The sequence below is a fragment of the Nomascus leucogenys genome, chromosome 9 (assembly GCF_006542625.1).
Source record: "Nomascus leucogenys isolate Asia chromosome 9, Asia_NLE_v1, whole genome shotgun sequence".
Taxonomy (NCBI): Eukaryota; Metazoa; Chordata; class Mammalia; order Primates; family Hylobatidae; genus Nomascus; species Nomascus leucogenys.
The window spans coordinates 23,267,654-23,286,395 of NC_044389.1; positions in this window are offsets into that span (position 1 = coordinate 23,267,654).

An 18,742-nucleotide genomic window follows, 5' to 3' on the forward strand; every position below is an offset into this window, starting at 1 on the left:
TTATCTCTAATTCTTATACCTCTTATCCTGTAAATTGAGCTAATACATTTTACATATGAAATTAGCATTAATTCCAATAGTCTTGTATCATACGTCTGTCCCTGGCCGCCCTCAGAGCCGTGCCCAGCCTGGCATGCATATGCGGTGGTTAAGGATATAGTTAAAGGATCAATCACGTGTGTCCATGACAGAGACGCACGCGGCCCTGTATGCCTTTTTTAAAGTTGAGAATATGGTATTCATTTTGCCTATGGGATATTGTTCACATTGCCAATTACATGGATTTTACTCCTCAAAGTAAAGACAACCTTATTGGTTTCCACTTTGATCAGAGAATATGACTTAAATATAAGCATTTAATGAGAAATTGTAAATCTTCAGTTGCTGTAGAAGTCAGAGTCTTTATTTTTTGCCATGTTAATTCATTCCTCGTGTCATTATTTCATGCATATAACAGGGGATATAACAGGCTTTCTGTATTTACTAAATGCTCAGTTTGTTACTTAATAGAACTTTGCTTTCCATATGGCAAATTCTTGTAAGACTGTTTTTTGTGGCCGCGAGCGGTGGCTCACGCCTGTAATCCCAGCACTTTGGAGGGCTGAGGTGGGTGGATCACGTGAGGTCAGGAGTTTGAGACCAGCCTGGCCAACATGGTGAAACCCTGTCTCTGCTAAAAATACAAAAATTAGCCGGGTATGGTGGCACATGCCTGTAATCCCAGCTACTCGGGAAGCTGAGGCAGAAGAATCACTTGAACTTAGGAGGTGAAGTTTGCAGTGAGCTGAGATCATGCCATTGCACTCCAGCCTGGGCAACAAGAGTGATTTATCTCAAAAATAAATAAAAAAAATTTAAAAAAATAAGAATTTTTTTAAAATGCAATAATTTTAAATCTTATAGACTTTTGAGATTTAGCATTATTACTAGGTTTTTACTTTCTGGATTTCTTGTATTTATATGATCTATGTATTTTATAATCTACTCATTGCTAGAATATTTTGTTGTCACTTCTTTTTCTGATGCTTTTTCGGAGGCTACTGTCATTTTCCTGAACTCTGCACATTTTATATTGCACTTATTTTCTTTTTATTCATTGCTCTTTGCCACTTGGTAATACCCATATCAACCTCTTTATTAAGGTCACATGCTGTCTGGGTGACTTGTATGGCTTCTTAGGTCAGTTAAATGTTTAACAATTTCTCTATTATTCGATGCACATTGAAGGAGTTTATGTGCTTCTACACATTCTATTATTATTTTTGAAGGAAATGGATGACTTCTCTAGGACTCATTGAAAAACCATTTTATTAGAACATAAAGTGGATTTTTCTACCATCCTTGACAATACTCTAAAACAGGATAAAAGAGCCCTAGAACTTTGTGTGTGTTAGAACTTTTTGGAAAGCTCTTTTGACTTTACTATCCATAATATTAGAATTATGCAGACCTGTACATTAATTTATTGGCATTCTTTACCTGCTGTGAACAAGTGGTTAGTACAATTTATGTCCTTCTTGACTTAAATGATAGGCACATAAAGATGCCACTTCCAAAGTTTGGGGAGAATATTGTGTTTGAAAACAGTTGTGTATATTATAAATACAAACCGAGTTAATACATATTGCATATAAAATACTTTTATTTCAGCAGGACTCTATCATTGTGTGCATTTCCATATTCTAAAACTGAGAAAATTGTATTTCACTTTGCATATTCAATTTCTTGAATTTTATTCATCAAAATAAAGACAACTTTCTTGGCTTTCATGTTGATTAAGCAATATGACAAACATAATGAGTACGCACATAAGTACTTTTCAATTTACAAAATTATTTCCTTATGTCATTCCAAGTTGTTAAAAATAATTTTGAGGTAAATATTATTAACTGTATTTTTTAGGTGTGTAATTTTTCTTAAGTCATAAAATTAGCAAGCTGTAGAGTTAAAATTTGAACACATTTTGTTTAGCCGTTTTTAGAGAGTCTAATTTGGCTTCTTTCTTTCTCTATCCAGTTCATAACACTGGATACAACACCATTGTGTATATCATAATGGCTTAATGTATTTTAAAATAACTTTTATGTCATTAAGTGGTATAACATAAAAAGAAACATCATTATTTTAAAGTCATGTCAAACCTTTTTACAAATCTAGTGCCACAAAGGCTACCTAGATTTGTTAGTCCATAGAGACAACAGTCATTCCATATTCCTTATATTTAAGTTGTAATATTTGCAGGATTCACAGCTTTCAAGTATCCATTATGAGTCACAGAAGAGCCATATTTTATCTTAATAATGTAAGTAATTAAAATCATTCCTATAGAATACAACTTCTGTTTTGCAAGGTAACATATACAGATCCATATTCTTTCTGCAGGATCTGTCTCCAGTTAATCAAATAAAAATTTTTGTTAGTATCACAAGATGATTTAAAACTAGAAAAGCTCACAAACTGCATCTCACAAAGGTCTGATGCCCAGAATCTATAAGGAACTTAAACAATTCAACAAGCAAAAAACAACCCAATTACAAATTGGGCAAAGGACATGAACAGAGACTTCTCAAAAGAGGACACACATACAGCCAACAAGCGTATAAAAAGTGCTCAACATCACTAATCAGAGAAATGCAAATCAAACCACTATGAGATGCCATCTCACACCAGTCAGAATGGCTATTATTAAAAAGTCAAAAAATAACAGATGTTGGCAAAGTGGCAGAGAAAAGGCAACACTTATACACTGGTGGGAATGTAAATTAGTTTAGCCTCTGTGCCGTGCAGTTTGGAGATTTCTCAAAGAACTTAAAACAGAACTACCATTTGACCCAGCAGTCCCATGACTGGATATTTACCCAAAGGAATATATATTGTTCTACCAAAAAGACACATGCACCCATATATTCATCGCAGTACTATTCACATTAGTAAAGATGGGTACTCAACCAAGATGCCCATCAACTGGGTAAAGATAATATGCTACATATATACCATAGAAAACTCCACAGCTATAAAACAAAAACCAAATCATGTCCTTTGCAGCAATGTGGCTGCAGTTGGACGTCATTATCCTAAACAAATTAATTCAGAGACAGAAAGCCAAATACCTCCGGTTCTTAGTTATAAGTGGGAGCTAAACGTTGTGTCCATGTGAACACAAAGATGGGAAAAATAGACACTACCTACTGGATACTATGCTCACTACATGAGTGATGAAATCATTTGTACACCAAACCCCAGCATAATATAATAACCTAAAATAAAAGTTGAAAAACAAAACTAAAATAAGATATTCAAGCCAGATCATCCTTATTCCCAAGGATAGTGGAAATTAAAAACGGAGAGAAGAGGCCAAGATTTAACTCTGTTATCACCAAAAGGATTTTTGTAGCTTATAGAGTCTCACCTTTCCATCCTTCTCTTAGACTCATCAATTTCCTATTTTTCAATTAAACTTCTGAATGATTACCATGCTACTAAGACATTTCTTGTCCTGGGATGGACTTTGTAGGCTTACCTTTGATGAGATTCAATACAAAATTTTTTAACATCGAAGTTAGGATAAGTAGTGTTTAGTAAATATGAATAAAGCAAATGTAATTTTTTTCTATGGATGGAGGTTTTTGAATGCCAAAATTTTATAATTATGTGTGTGTGTGTGTGTGTGCGTGCACATCTGTGTGCACGCACACACACATTCCTCTGTGAATATTTTTGGTGTTTTATGGGCAGATTTCCAACTGCAACGTAATCATTATTTCAGTTTTTTCCAATGTGAAATTCACATTGAAATGAAATACTATTCTTAGGGGAACAAGAAGTCATACGCTTGATACTCAGTTCAATTCTACAACTACTGCTATATGAAATCGTTGTTAAGTGCAACTGCTAATGCCTTATCTTGCTGTGAAGCAGATCTCTTTCAATAGAGGAATCTAAACAAGGAATAATTATATGTAAATGTAGATCAGTAATCAAACTGAAGTGAAAACTCGCCTAATGAGAAAATTGTTTAAATATCTTGTAGAATTGGTCATTCTAGAGCTTTACTAACTTCATTTCAACCAAAATATAACTAAAGATATTGTTAGTAAAAAGACCCATTGATCCTTTAATATTAAAGAAAACTCTTTATGCTGTTTTTATGAAGTTATGACTGTAGAGAAATAAACATGTGTCTGTGGAAACAGTTAATAATGATTACATGTGTATTATTTCTATCTATATTTAGCTATATATTTGCTTTTCTTTATTAACTGTGGTATTTCTTAGGGATGAATAATGAAACATGATGCAAACATTTACATGAGGCAAAATTAGTTTTTTAACAATCAGTTTTTTTTTTTTTTGCTTACAAACAACTTTTTTGAATACATTTCTTAGCATAATACTTGAATCTGTCTAAGGAATAGCCTGATTTATAATCTCTGGGCTGTGTATTTATATGCTTTGGAACTTTAGTTTTTATTCATTTCTGAACCTATGCATTCTACTTGGATCATCTTAATAACTTTTTGAGTAATCTTCAGGAAATTTATCCCCATCACTTTCAGGCTGATGGTTGTCCAGTCTTCACCTGCAGTTCAACCCTTCTTCTGAGCTTATTATCGTTTCCATTGCCACTTAAAATCTCCATAAGCATCTAAGCATCTATATGCTCATCATCTTTGCCCTCTATCCACATGTCTCCTTCTATAACTTTTATTCCCAGTCAATTTTTCAATCATCTACTCAGTGACACATGCAAATCTGGGAGTCATTTTTCATTCTTCCCTCACTCTTGCCATTATCTATTTTTTTCATGTTATATATTTTCTTCATATTTCCTGATTTATTCATTTCAGTTTCTCTTTACTTTCACTAGTCTATCACAACTTTTGCCTAACATTCCTGCAACAGAGCCTTAAGTGCTCACTGGCAGCTTCTCTTTCCTTTCTAAAGGCCATACTCCATAATGCAACAGGATTCATCTGTGAAAAGCAAATCTGAGATTATGTAGTTGCCTGAGCAGATGCCATGCAAATAAATGGAATTTCCTTCACAGCCAAACTTTATGCAAAGGCAGAAAGAGGCAACTGCGTTTGTGGGGTAAAACAAGGAGTGACTACACTTTCTTCATCTCAAACTTCTCTTGTTGCAAAACTAACCTGTATCTGCAATTTCCATCTTCCTCATCCTTTGTATCAAGACACAAAGTCTCTTTTAAAAACACAACACTTATTTTTTAAATAAACTATTTTGGAATAGTTTCAGTCTTACAGACGAGTTGCAAAGATGATATAAAATCCAGATAGCTGCTTCATCCATCCCTGCCCCCTTAATATTTTATATCATCATGACAGGTTTTTAAAAACAGAAGTCAACAGTAGTATATTACTGATATTTAAACTCTGAAATTTATTCAGATTTCATCTGGTTTCCCACTGATTTCCTCTTTCTACTTCAGAATCCAATCCAGAATATCAGGGAATTTAAATAATGCTTTTTTTGACAGAGAAAACTTTTTGCAGTTATTAGAATCTTAGTTTAAGACAGTTTAAGACACCCTTTTAGAAGGGTGAACAAATAGGACAATCGGCAGTGAAATTTGGGGAGACGGTGTTGGGGTGTTTGAGTGGTGTGCTCTAGCGTGGGATCCTGGCTGGAAGTGTCTGGCATTAGTGGAAGAACTTGGGAAACCAGGTAATGCCATGAGGAGATTTGATTTAGAAGATACAAATTAAGGGGATTGTTAGAACACAAAATGCGTTGTTAGAAACAAACATTTCAGTTGTATGTTTGAGAATGTTTATTGATTACATAGAAATGGATAAAATCATGAGTCCAGCCTCAGAATGGGAAAGTAATTGTGGAAGTAAATGAAAGCATACGTGCCATTCATTAGAACTATGAATTTGTAAATTTCTTCCTAAGAGAGCCCTCCTGTGGCATTTGATGGGCCTGTTGGTCTGGGAGTGTGAAAAAATATTCTGAGGTTTGGAACAATTAATTTGATTGATTAGATTGATCCTTTCCATGATAGGATTTTTTTTTCTGCTGATACAAAATTTATAATGAATTTTAGATATTTGAATGTCATGCTTCTATATTCAAATGAATCTTCTCAGGTTCTAAAGGAACTGAATATGCCTTTCTCGTGAAGTCATGTACATTCCTGAGGGGAAAGATTGGGTAGTTGTCAACTTCCCTGGAAGTTATCAGCTGCAGTCCCCTGCAAGGGGCAGGAGATTAGATTAGCCGTTCCACTTTTAATTTCCTGGGAACATATTGTGTGTTTAAAAGATACTGTAAGAAAAATCTGCATCAAATTACTTTTTAAAAATGAGACTTGCAGAAGATTTACTTGCTATAATCTCAGTGTGTGTGTGTGTTGGGGGAAATTGTGGGTGTGTGTTTGTGGTTTTAGCTGTTTTTTATTTTTTAGTCAAAGTTTTCAATTCTAATATAAGGAGCTACTCAAAATGAAAGATTTATTTCAAGTATTGAAAATAAAAACATACTCAAATATCATATTCTCTTCAGATCAGGGCTCTTTTTAATACATCAAAGAGTGAGTATGTCAGATTCATGAGAAAATAATTTGATTTATACTAATTGTACATGCATATGGTACATCTTTTAACTTATGCTCATATTATAAATACACAAATGATTAAGAGTAAAAATGGCATTAAAATAAAATCAGTAAGAATTAGCTCCTTTTTATGAAGTGTCAATAACTTTTTAATTTATTTACTTTTGTAGTGTTTGGTACCTAAAATTATAATCAGAAAACAGCAAGGATCAGGATGATTTTATATTAGAGTTAGACTTCATCAGTATGCCTGGGGATTAGAAAATCCCCGAGTTATAAAACTTGCCACCAGTTCCAGTGAAAATTCAGCCTTAATGTCAAATCATTTTAAGTTTATTAGGCACTTGTCATAACACTAATTATAAATTAGATCATTTTATATTCTCGAGATTGAGAAAAGTAATTAAATTGGTGGTTTCATTAGTTGATGGACAGTTTTAAAGAGTTTATTTCTTCTGGAAAATCAAGGTGTATTATTCTATCTGTTTCTAAAGAAGTGCTTATTAGAAAAAATGGGGTTGAATAGAAATCTAAATCTAACAGAAAAGGGTAATTTTGTCATGAATATTGACTTAATTTTATTAATAGCTTTTAATGTACATATTTTAAAGATATGAAATCTTAGCTTTAGAATTTAAATATTAGGATATGTCTTCATTAAACTGAAAATTCAAATTCAAAATAGATATTTAATTAGATGAATTAAAAATATAGAGTCATGATATTACCTGTTATACAGTCAATCCTTTAAAAATATGCTAATTGCAAGTTTTATAAATGATATGGGGAGTCAGAGTTTTGTAAATCCGTAAGCATTATAATTAGTTTTTAGAATCTTTTTTTGTTGTTGCTGGCCAGACATAAAAATGTACAAATGTTTAATTTAAGGTCAGCCAAGCTGAAAAAATATAAAAATATTTTTAGTCAATTAGCTAATTCTAATTTGGCTTTGTTTCTTCTCATGTTATTTCTTATTCTCTTTTTTTTTCTGAAACTGCTAATGTAGCAGTAGGAAGTTAAATTAATAATATAGTAAATCATAAAAGTCATGTTCAAGCAAGGTTTTAGCTTTATCACTGGTAGCCCTGCTTTAGATTGAATGTGTTTTCTTACCAGGAAATTCTGGAGAGGTTATTACAACACACCCTCACACATACACATACACATACACATACACATACACATACACGTTCCTTTACATTTTACATGGTCTGTGCTAGAGGATTAGCATTTACTGAGTTTCTACTATATGAGGTGCTCTGATTCTCAACCTCCCATGCCACATTTGTGATGTTGAACATCTGTGTGCATGTATTCTTGCAAAATGTGTGTTGCAATTTTTATGCAAATATTTTAAACAAATGTCATTGTGTGATATATTTCATTTTGCTTCTTCTTAACTTTTAAGTTCAGGGGTACAAGTGCAGGTTTGTTAGATAGGTAAACTTATGTCATGGGGGTTTGTTGAACAGATTATTTCACCCAGATATTAAGCCTAGTACCCATTAGCTATTTTTCCTGACCCTCTTCTTCCTACCACCCTCGATTCTCTGAAAGCCCCAGTGTGTGTTGTTACCCTTTTGTTTCTTAATGTCTTTCACCTGGTATTGTGGTTTAAAAAAGATCTATCTATATTGCTGTGTGACCTTTGCTTTTAATTGCTATAATATACTTCACTGTGTGGACCCATCATCTTTTCCCTTTACCCAAAGGCTTCTGACTTCCAGCAACCACAGGTAAAACACAATTGAGTATCCTTCTTCAGCTCCCCTTTGTCACCATTTTTACAGGAAGAAACAGAGGAATGGAGAGTTGAATAATCTTATCAGAATTGCACAGCTGGGATTAGAGCTAGTCTAATGGCAGGCACGTAGAGGAAAGAGAACCATCAGTTATTAAACATCTACTATGTATCACACATTGTAGCAGAAGTTTTATGTCAAAAAATCAATTTTATCCACCATAAGGTGCCTTTTGTAGTAGCTAAAATGACTCAAAAAAAAAATCAGAAAAGTAGCCTGAATAATCACAATTGATAATTGGCAGATTCAGAAGTTTAGTTAATACTGGTCATCCCTTAAAGCTCATCTTGTTTTTTAATTAACCAGTGTCTCATTTCAATTAATCTATTATTTTTTAAAAATATGGACGTAAGGTTGCTTGATTACCCAGGTATTTCTCTCATTTTGGAAAATTGCATACATAGCCTTAGCAAAGAGCATACAAAATTCTTCCCAGATATCAATTTTTATTTGCTTGTTTGTTTTCTTATTTTGGGATAATTTATAGCAGCAGAAGAAAATTTTATACACACACACACACATACATATAGATTGGAGGATTAATTTTCCTGGAAAACAAACATTTTGAAACGACTGATATAAAAACAAGGTGGAAGGGATTCTCATGTTAAAAGCTTATTGGATTATTTTTTGGAGTTTTAGAGAAAGGGTTCTGTTCTCTCACGCAGTCTGGAGTGCAGTGGTGCAATCATAGCTCACTGCAGCCTTGAACTCCTGGGTTCAAGTTAAACTTCCCTCCTCAGCCTCCCAAGTAGCTAGGATTACAAGTGTGGACCACCACACCACGCCAGGCTAATTTTTAAATTATTTTTATAGAGATGGAGGTGCAGAGGGGACCTTGCTAGTTTTCCCAGACTGGTCTTGAATTTCTAGCCTCAAGCAATCCTTCCATTCTAGCCTCCCCAAGTGCTAGAACTACAGGCATGAGCCACCGTACCCACTCTTGAACTCTTGAAATGGATTTTACTCTGCCCTTCCTTTTGTTTATTGATTTACAGATAGACACCATGACTACATAAAATTATTCCCATCTTTCATTTATATCTAAGTAAAAATTACTAGCTGGTTTTATGGTGATAATGACATGGATCAGCAATAGTTCTTGGAAGTGTTATTTTTCAAAAAATTGTTGAATAAAAAGGTTTTTTTATTCTTTCAATAGACATTTTTTTCCTCCAAGCTTGAGCAGTGATGAGTATGATGATTAATCAATATCATTTTAAGTACTAGAGTGGCACCTGAATGATAAAACCCATCAATAAAGACAGACTAAGCCAAAATTAAGAAGTAAATGATATCTGACCTAGGAATTTCTCCTTTAGATACGACGTTCTCCCTGTTTTTCTGCTGGAAGATAAATCTTGGGCGAGGACAACATCGCATAAGGGCCTAAACAGAGTTGAGCTCAGTGTAAAACTTCCTACAGATTTTGCTGTTCTGGGAGGGATAGAATCTAGCCCCAAGGAGGGGGAAAGTTAGAGGCAGTCTGATGGGGTGAGATCCTGTGATGTCCTTCAAATCAAACCAGAGGAGATTGCTTTACTTCTTTCCCAATTGCTCAGAGGCAATTAGCAGAAGTAATTAATAGTGTTACTTCGAGAATGCTGTGGCTGCTTGATTCATTTTCAAATCAAATAGAAAATTATAGTGTCCCCTTAACAAATTCACAGGTGTACTTGACATTTCTAAGTTTAATGACTAGGTTTTTTTAGATAATGCAATATTTTGACATTGTCTTAAAATAACAGGATATTGATTTCTTAAAAAGGCAATTATATGATGAATATATTAATATTTGCTAATATTTTAGACTATAATACATTTTAGAAAGCAGGAGAAAGGGTTGCCAGCATTTGGTGTAATAAGTTTTAGGGTATAGTACAAACCACTAATATGTCATGCATATACTTTAATACATGTACTAGTAAATGCCAAAATAAGGCAACACCATTTCATCTTGAGTTGTGAATGCACATGTTGACTAAAAATTTTATGAAATTACAAATTAAATTATATAAACTAATTTTAAAGAACTTAATATAAGTTATAAGTTAATAAGACTTTACTTAGGGTGGTATGAAGATGCATTTTTCAAAATTATTTTAAAAATAAAATTTGAAGAATAGTGAAAGTACTAACTGAAATATATCTTTAAACATTGTCAAAGTAGTGCTTTTATCCTATCAAGTTTTACTCAAGTCATTTAACCATATATAAGTAAAGACATAAAAATAGTAATATTATATTTAATGTGCTTTTGTATGCTGTATATAACATCTTTCTCACATTTTCTTTATTTATATAATTCATTACTTTCAGGTATGGTAATTGGCCACCTGCTAACTGTGTGTCCTTGAGAAAGATGTTATTATTACTACTTGTTCTAGTTGCTTTTCTAAAAGGATATAAGAAAAGTATGAGATAGATTTTTTTTTTTTACATTTCTTCTAGCTGTAAAATTCTATGGGTTCTATAATCCTATGTGATGTCTTTTTTGTCTGCCCTCCTATGGAGTCTAATATCCTTTGTTCATCTTTTTTACAAATTTGAATCAGACTAGTTGGCAAAGTGTCAGTTCTCTGACAATCTGTGATAATATATTATTTTGTGCAAATGTTACCAAATGAATAGCTAGTAAAATTTTTTCTTTTTATGATTCCAAACTTGCTGGGTTTGATGAATAGGATCTAATATTTGGCATCTTTATCTCTAAATGTCATCAATTTAATCTTTGTAACAAGTTCATTTATATAATAAACTTTAAATCTCTTTATACTCACACAAATGCAATGCAGGGGAAATCACTGTCCTTGCTCTCTTGATTCCTTCTTTGTTGACAGGATAGATGAGAAAATCTGTGCTTCTTTCAGATGAATTGTTTTCCAAGTGGTAACTTTTCTATATTAACATGCTCCCTACCATATATTTTTCTTTTCTACACTATCTTCATATAACCACATTATTTTTGACGTTAAGTTTAATATCTAAATGCCATTGAATCCATTCCATAATCAAGACATTTAGATTCTAGTTAGTTTTAATTTGAAGAATTTTGGTGGTGTTTCTATCAAATGTATAATAAATTTAACAGTAACTCCGACTATCTGAGTCTTTTTTTTAATGACCTGGTACCTACTTGTGTCAGTGTCCTAAAATCTTCACATTGTGAAGTCACATACATGTGGTATGGAAATTATTTTTTCATTCAAAAATATGTAAATCTTTACTTTGCAATTGTACTCTGATAAAGTAGCTCCGTTTGAGGGAAAAAAAATAAAACAAGCCTTTATTTTTCTTCTGAAGGCAGTATTTGCATGGCTTTCATATGGTATACATGTTTGCATAGGAAATTTGTCTTTAGTTTCACATCTGCCCAGATTATAGCCTTTAGTTTCAATGATTCAAAGCTTATGTGGAAGACACTTAAAATGCTTAAAAGCTACATACTATTATTTTATGATTTCAGCTAATCAAGACATAACTTTTAATGTATAAACAACATCTTTATCAAGTCAAGCAGATAGTGAAGGGAAATTATCAAACCATGGTCTCTTTTTTAAAGTAATGGGCCTAAAATTAGACAGATATACTTGAAGTGGTGAAAGAGGAAAATATTATACAACCACTCCATCTGTCCAGATTATTTGAGCCTTTCCTGTATCAATGAAACATCAGCTGTTGCGGTGAGATCATTTTAATGCCCATCCTATTTTATGATCTAGATGCATTGAAGATTAATTTATTGAATATGTTTTGTTTTCTATGCTGTAACACTGGCATATCAAAAACTTCAATAGATTGTCACATTTTAACTCTTGACCTTTGGGTTTTAGTGCAAATAATTAACTCTTTACTACTCACATACCCTCAAATGTATTTAAGTATTATTGCAGGAAAAATATATTGATTTACTAAGTAGTTTATTTGACATTTTACTAAACTCTGTTAAATATATGCTATGTATGTAGTATTTGAAATGTGATACATCTATAAAGGAAAATATTTAGCATAATTGTTTGTTAGCTTTACCCAAACAATTTTGAAAGTTAAGTTATTTATTTTCTTTTTGTCTGTGTCTGTATACTTAATGTCCCTCATGTGCCACACACAATGACTGAAGAAAAGTAAGCTTCATGAGAAGAAACATTCACATCGAAATTTTGATCAGCTTCTCAGAATTAATAAATCAAAGGGAAATGCTGATACTGTGTAATAAATTTGGCCATATGTAACAGACTAGCTTTCACTAATACAGATCTGTGCCTCCTAATGATGTTACATTCAATAATGAACCACATAGATGATGAAGATCCTGTAGGATTATAGTACTTTCCAATCTTACTATGCCTTTCCTATGTTTAGATATACAAGTACTTGCCTACAGTATTCAGGACAGTAGCATGGTGTGCAGGCTTACAGCCTAGGAGCAATAGGCTATGCCATATTGCCTAGATGTGTAGGAGGTTATGCCACTTAGGTTTGTAAGTTCATTCTATGATGTTCATACATTGAAATCACCTAATGACGTATTTCTCAGAATGTATCCCTTTTGTTAATCGATACATGACTGTATAAGTATGCCATTTCATTAAGCAAAACAAAACAAAAACAAAATGGGGCACTAGATAGCTCAGGGAAAAAAACAGAAAACAAATCCTCTATAGAATAATAGCTCTTACCTCTTAAGTTCTCTGTAATGATTTTGATTTCATTTTGAAATGCATATTGAACGTAATGAATTATTTTAATTCTGATTAGAGGTAATGACTTACTTTTAAGTCTGATTTTTTTTTTAACCTGTGAGTAGTGGTAGTCTCATCCAAATAAACAGATTTTATACTACTTTTCTGAACCAGTTCAAATCTAAAACTAAGTTACCAAATACAGTGTTTTTATAGGCAACTGGTAAATTCTGAGAAAAAGTAATATTGTAGGGTTTTTTTTTAACTCTCAATTTACAGTAATTGTTTAGAGAAAATGTTTAGAGAAATGACTAATAGGGATGTGCTTTGGCTACTTTAGTCAAAGTCTGAGTTCAGCTACACACTATGTACATTCTTGTGCCAGATAACCTTTAAAAACCTTTATTTTTCTATCAGTAATATATAGAAAATAGGATTGAGTTCTTATACCTATTACAGTAAGAATTAACTGAGGTACCATATAAGCATTTATCAGTGATCACTACATGGTGAACATTAACACATGTTAGCTATTACTTCTAAGGAAACTATTTTAATACTTAAATTTCATATGACCATAAAAATAAAATTTAGAATATGATTTTTAATCATTATTAAAAAAAGAAAACACATTCAAAATACGCTTAAAATAAACAATCACTTCTCAGCCTTTTGGCTAAGGTCAAGTGTAAAAGGGACACAAATGTAGTTTAGGGCAAATTTAAGTGACATGGTTAAAAAAAGGAGGTAATCAGAGTATGATAATCAAGTCAGATTATTTCACTATCACAAAGAAAAAGTGAAGTTACAGAGAGAAGTAGTAAGACCTTAGTAACCTAAATCCTACTAGCTAGCCTGTGGCAAAGTTTTGAAATAGAAATGGTGAATTCTGAGCACAGGGTTAGAAAGAAAGGTCACCTGAATGATAGAATTATGCATATTTTCTACAGATGCAGGATTCTAAAAATGTGATTTACAGAGTTTATAGGAAAGGCAGTCAAGGAAGAAAGAACTAAAGATACAGATTAAGGTTTCAACTGAAGCATAGTTTAGGCAGGGCTATGGGTGTTGTGAGAGAAATTTTAAGGATGAATGTGGTAATATATATGGAACACTCTCTGTTCCCTGGAAGAAAGGTTCTATAAAAACGTAACATATTGCTGATTCTTAGAATGAATGGTGAAGGTTGAAGGATTTTCAGATGTAGGGAAAGGGCACATTCACAACCCAGTGAGAGGCAAAGGATATTGGAAATGGAAGGTCAGAAACAAGAAAGGAAAAATAAAATTTGAATGCTTCTTACAAGACTACACACACACGCACATGTACACTACAGTTTTAAACAGAATTATTTTCATTGGAAATACTCTGTAAACTAAGTTTATTGATTTCCAAGATAGCTTCACTTAGAATTGAATAATTTAAGCACATAAAGTTAAAGTGAATATAGTGGTAGGGGTGAGGAAAGAAAGAATTTGGTTGGATTAATTGTCTAAGGAAACAATATCATAAAAGAAATGGCATAATAAAAACAGTAAAGAGATAGGTTTTTGAATAAAAATTATTTTGCCAAAAAGTTCAAGAAAATGTTTTAAAGGATAGAATTTAGAACTGTTCTAAGAAGTTCTGTATATGGTAGATAAAGCAATAGCTTGCCAGAAGATATATGGCCAATTTTAGATATATAAAAAGAGTTGGAGGAAATACAAGGAAAATAGAGTGTGCCACCCAGAGTGTCTCATGTGGAGTGGCTGATTGCATGTCCGGATCTCATAATTGATGCAGAGGTGGCTATCAGTTAACTTAGCCAACAGACACTTTTGAAGTAAATCAAGCATCCAAATTACAAACAGTATTGAAATATGTTATTGAAGGTATATACCTCCTTAGTGATTTAAATCTGGATGTAGTATTGATGCTCTAATTAGAATACCATATCGTATTTTTTCTAAGTAGTCTTATCAATTAGAATTTTATAGTTAAGTGGAGATCTAATAATTAATGTCTTATGACTTGAGGAAGAGGCTTTGGAAAACATATTTATCAAATGCTCATGGGAAACAATTCAATCCTATAGTGTTATGATAAATTCAAATCATGTGTTTTGTAATGTATCTGAAATATACTTGAAAAGATAATGGACTTTTCCATTTGTAACACCCATGGCCATAAAAATCTTATGAAAAAGTAATTCAATGTCTTTGAGTTCAGAATGTTACAAGATTCTTTTATTATATTAACTTATCACATATGTAAGTGCAAAAGAGTAAAGAATAATCTAGGGCTTTCCCATTAGTGTTTTTCTTTACTTGCAGAGAGGACGTAATTTTGGCTTTGTTAACAGACTTTTTCTTTTCCCCTTCTTTTTCTTTCATTCCCCCCTTCCATTCACTTATCAAACCTATTTGATTCCACTTTCAAAATATAATCTTGTCTTTACTCACTCACCTCTATCTTCATTATATTGATTCAAGCCTAAACTGCCTCTTGTTACTACAGTTGTCTCTGAGCTACCTCTGTGCTTTTTGGGTTTTAATCCTGTAGTGTATTCTCAGTGTGACCAATTGAGGGATACTTTTAAAATGCGAGTCAGATCATATCACACATCCACTCACACCTTCCCCTGGCTTTCCATCTTGCTCAGAGTTAAAGCCATGTCAGCTGGGCACAGGCTCACACCTGTAATCCCAGCACTTTGGGAGGCTGAGGCGGGTGGATCACTTGAGGTCAGGAGTTTGAGATCAGCCTGGCCAACATGGTGAAACCCGGTCTCTACTAAAAATACAAAAAAAATAGCCGAGTGTAGTGGCAGGCACCTGTAATCCCAGCCACCAGCTACTGAGGCAGGAGAATCGCTTGAACCTGTGAGGTGGAGGTTGCAGTGACCCGAGATCATGCCACTGCACTCCAGCCTGGGCAACAGAGTGAGACTTCATCTAAAAACAAAAACAAAAACAAAACAAAACAAAAAACAAAAAAGGCATGTCCTGGAGTGGCCTGAGCATCCCTACAGAATGTGTCCCCATCCACCTCTCTGATATGGTTTCCCATTGCACAACTTTTTGCTTGCTCCACTCTTGGCATATTGGTCTACTTGCTGCCTTCCTACCTGTCCAAGCACCCTTATTCCTAAGCATCTTTACACTTGTTTTTTCCTTCTTTCTGAGTATTCCTTCCCCAGCTAGCTATTCCCATGGCTTACTACCGCACCTGATTTACTTAAATGTCAAATGAAGGCTTCTCTGGCCAGTACACTTAACATGGCTAACACACTGCAGCTTCTCCTTCCTAATTGTTTTTTCCCCTTCCCCAGTGTATTTTATCCATAACATATAATAGCACTTATTACCACCTGGTATACTATACCATTTATTTTATTTTTCTGTTTATTTTCTCTCTTACTACTTGACTACTTGAATGGAAAACTCCAGGTAAGCTTAGATTTTTGTTTGTATTGTTTACTTTTGTATCGTAGCACCTAAAACAGTTTATGGCATGTAGAGATTCTTAAAAATATTTATTAAATGTGTAAATGAAATATGTTACCCCCAGAAGCTGGCTAATGTAATGGCACCTTGATAATGCATTACTGTCTAGAAGTATTAAAATACTGGAGAGAGGTCACTAGATAAAAAGTCAAGGAAGCAGTACTCAGTGGGAGAGGGAAGTTAGGGAGAAAGGATGGCATAAGGGGAATGAAAAGCCTGTGGATATTCATGAAAAAATGAAACTATGCCTGTATCAAAATGTCTCATGTATTCCATAAATACATATATCTACTATGTTCCCACAAAAAAATTTTAAAAAAAATCTTATCTGCTTTCACAAGTTAACCAAACCCTGCCTGCTTATTTTTGCCAATAGATGTCAGTGGTTGACCATATGAGTGAAATTATTGCAGCTACACTTGTTTTATGCCACTCTTAAAAGGCTAGTCTTTAAGGAGTGTCTCATTTCTTAAATGATCCTTTTTATTATTTTACCTTGAGAAGTAATATATATTATGACATGACAGAGTTGACAAGACGAAATGTTAATAGATTCCCTAATATACTGAAGCTATTGAAATTTAAGGGCTATATGAAGTATTCAAATTAAAATGACTTTTTTAAATGGTTGCTTTGTTTATACAGATTTATGTATATTCCTCCAACCATGCAATTTTCAAAGTGCAAAAGAAATTTTTCGTACATATAGTGTTTTATTCACATTCATGCTTGCTATGGAGACTTTTATCCAGGTTTCAATCAATTTAGTTTAATCCAGTACAATTCCCAAGGCAGTTTGAAAAGAGTTTTATTTTTTAAATTATAAATGGTAATTGAGTAGTCATCTTATATCTTTTTTTTTTTTTGAGACGGAGTCTCGCTCTGTCACCCAGGCTGGAGTGCAGTGGCGCGATCTCGGCTCACTGCAAGCTCCGCCTCCCGGGTTCACGCCATTCTCCTGCCTCAGCCTCTCCGAGTAGCTGGGACTACAGGCGCCCACCACCACGCCCGGCTAATTTTAAGAATGATTGTGAACGTTGCTTTTCATGTAAATATTCTTGTTCCAAAGCCCTAAGTACCTCCAATGTGATACAATTGTTTTCCATTTTTTGTTCTACTACTTAATATTTTTTCTCAATGTTTATTTCCTTAATTGTATCTTTCAGAATTAAAATTAATGTTAAAAATAAATAATATATGTTGTACTTACATGGATTTATAGTTTCAAAAATACCTGCCAACAGATCTTTAAAAATTTCAAGAATGATATCATACTTCTCTTCTTCGGTCGGTGGGAAATTCACAGACCTCTGAGATATTTAAAAAATTCCCCTAATCATGATTATTTTTTCTAGAAAATTGCTGTTACTATGTTGGACAAAATAATGAGGCAAAATATTTTGATAAGGGTTTTACTGAACAGAACTAAAAGGTGTGCCATCATTTATTGATTAATTCAACATATATTTATTGAGCTTCTACTAGAGATCATTAACTTAAGATGTCTTCTTTTTTTTTACTATGGCTATCTGTTGCCATGTAAAGAAGATTTCTTTTTTCTCTTTTTCTATGTATAAAATAATTGAAAAAAATAAATTCAGCTGGGTGTGGTGATCCCAGCACTTTGGGAGGCCAAGGTGGGAGGATTGCATTGACCCAGGTGTTTGAGACTAGCCTGGGCAACAAAGTGAAATACCATCTCTACAAAAATATGAAAATTACCCCAGTGTGGTGGCAGGTACCTGTAGTCCCAGCTACTCAGGAGGCTGTGGTGGAAGTTTCACTTGAGCCTGAGAGATTGAGCTTGCAATGAGCCGTGGTCATGTCACTGCACTCGAACCTGGGCAACAGAGAAAGACTCTGTCTCAAATAAATAAATAAATAAATAAAATAAAATAAAATAAAGCTCATTGGGTGAAAGGACGTACAAGACACAGAGTTGGAGAAAATATTTGCAATACTTAATCTGACAGAAGTTGTGCATGCAGCATATATAGGGAACTCTTACAAATCAAGGATAAGGCATATAACCCCACTATTACAAAGGGAGGAAAAGGCAAGCACATTTCATCACAGAACATATTAAATAGTCAGTAAACATATGAAAAAGTGCTCACCAATATTGGTCATTAGAGAAATAAAAATGAAATAACTATATATCCACCATAATGTCTAATATTTAAAAACAAGACT